The sequence below is a fragment of the Cherax quadricarinatus genome, chromosome 35 (genome assembly GCF_038502225.1).
Source record: "Cherax quadricarinatus isolate ZL_2023a chromosome 35, ASM3850222v1, whole genome shotgun sequence".
NCBI classification, from domain to species: domain Eukaryota; kingdom Metazoa; phylum Arthropoda; class Malacostraca; order Decapoda; family Parastacidae; genus Cherax; species Cherax quadricarinatus.
In genome coordinates, this window is record NC_091326.1 from 9,741,247 (window position 1) to 9,743,926 (window position 2,680).

Below are 2,680 nucleotides of genomic sequence, written 5' to 3' on the forward strand. Positions count from 1 at the left end.
CCTACACTCATTGAGTTCTCTCCTAGTGTAGTCATCTTGTCCTTTTGATTGGATGTATTTTGCACCGTCTGCCAAGCTTCATCCTTTCATATAGAGTGATAGCAGTGTGAGAGTTTGGGACCGATTCCTCCACAATTTAGCAGATGTAAATTATGATGTATCTTTCTCACCTACTTTCCGAAGAGTTCAGTTCAAAGGACTTCAAGTGTTTCCAGTAGTTCGGATGCCTGACTGAATGTAAACAGGAAGCGAAGGTTCAAGGGATGTTTTCCAGTTCAGCAATATATCTTGTCTTGAGGGAGGGGGAGGGGGGGTTGGTATAGCAATATCCCAACCTAGAGAGAACAAGTGACTTGAATAACACCATTACTGGTATGACGTCTCTTGGCTTGAATGTTCTAGTTATCGCGTCTATCATTATCTTTGCCGCTGCAAGAATAACGTTGTTGTGACCCTTGAATTATTAACATTCAAGTTGAATGTGAGATTCTCTGATATCGTTACTCTCAAGTCCCTCACAGTGAACTTACCAAGAGTAACAGGAGGAAGAAGGAGAGTAGGAGGAGAAGAGTAGGGGAGCAGGAAAAGTAAGTAAATAAGTTTATTCAGGTATACACAAATACAGTTATGTAGATAAATGTTTCAGAGTTATCAATAAATACAGTTACACAGATTATCATACATAGCAGCATATGTGTAGAGAACCTAAGATAACCCAAAAAAGTCAAAGTGACTTATTTCCATTGGACGAGGAGGAGATAAGTAGCAGGAAGTGGAAAAGGAGGACATGGAGGAGGATGAATGGTTTGAAAAACCGACAAGTTGAAGATTGAGACACTTATGCAGCATATGGGAATCTTTATTCAGGAAACGTTTCACCACACAGTGGCTTCATCAGTCCAATACAAAGAGGAAGGCGTAAGGAGAGGAGGAGTATGAGGTAATCAGTCCCTCAGCCTCAGTCCCTCATACTCCTCCTCTCCTTACGCCTTCCTCTTTGTATTGGACTGATGAAGCCACTGTGTGGCGAAACGTTTCCTGAATAAAGATTCCCATATGCTGCATAAGTGTCTCACTCTTCAACTTGTCGGTTTTTCAAACCATTCATCACAACTGTCAGACACTGCAGCATCATGGGATCTTGTTACAAAGAATTCTTCCACACTTGTTCAACCTTTGGACGAAGACCTACTTCGACTAGTGGATGGTACCACTATGACCCCGCCTCCGTCTGCTTCACCTCACCTCACTACAGTATATAAGCCACGTCTACGGCCCTATGCTGTACATTCTACAAGATTGATGGACTGAACACATCGACTCAAGGCTGAGGGACTGATTACCTCATACTCCTCTCCTTACGCTTTCCTCTTTGTATTGGACTGATGAAGCCACTGTGTGGCGAAACGTTTCCTGAATAAAGATTCCCATATGCTGCATAAGTGTCTCAATCTTCAACATGGAGGAGGAGGAGGAGGAGGAGGAGGAGGAGGAGGAGGAGGAGGAGGAGGAGGAGGAGGAGGAGGAGGAGAAGGAGAAGGAGAAGGAGAAGGAGGAGAATGAAGACAAGGAATACGCAGGAGATGTACCTAAGAGTGAAGGTGTAACAGAGAGAGCGGAGTAAGGTTAGTCAGGAAGGGAGGGGTAACATAACCACAAGGTCAGCCATTCACGCAAACAAAACTAATGTTAATAAACAAACGGAGATTAAACTAACTACGAGAGTCGGCGATTAATTCCAAGGATGAATTATTAGGAGAGATATAAAGGGTGAACATTGCATTGACAAAAATATATCATTAATATATATTTTTTAAAGTAACAAATCTAAAACCCTTGCATTAAGCAGTCTGATTTACAGGCAACAAACTTCAGTATATATGTATATATCACAGGATTTATACACCGGGGGTTGTATTTCTCTCAACGTATATATGCTCATAGTTTACTTTAAGTCCTATTTTAGGGATTATAGTATTCTTTTCTGGTAATGGAAAGGTAACCTGCAGCCTTAATGACCCTCATGTAGTTGATAGACTGCAAACCCCGCTATTCTGCCTCAAGTTATGTTAAGTATGCATTATTCTGTATAATACTCTAGATGTATAAGAACTCAGAAGCTTTTATTTGCTATTTTAGCAAAGGTGTTTCACATAAATAGCGATTGTCTCTATTTTAACATAGTTTCTCACTCGACCAGAGCAGTCACTGCGTTTTCTTAATCTACATTTTAACATAGAAAACGTAACAAATAGGATAACCCAAAATAGGTGTAGTTATTTAGTTTAGAAGATTTTATTTGAATTATTGCCACGAAAGATTAGTAATCCAAGAAGATAATCCAAGAAAAGCCTGATGTTTAGCTTATTTCCAGTGGGTGTCCTTTAACCCAAGCAGTGAACAGGTACCTGGGCTACTGCCCAGGTACCTATTTACTGCTAGGTAAACAGGGGCGGCAGGCTTAAGAAAACAATATCCAGTGTTTTCACTTATGCTGGAATCAAACCCAGGTCTATTCTATGCTCTACCACTTGAGCCACGAGCTTCTTAAAGCATATCGACCGGTGTGATTACGGGGTTGGGGGGTTCGTGGGGTGGTGGGTGGAGTTAGTGGGAACATCACAGGTGTGTGTCACACCTGCATACACACACTCACTCATACACCTCCACGATCCACCAC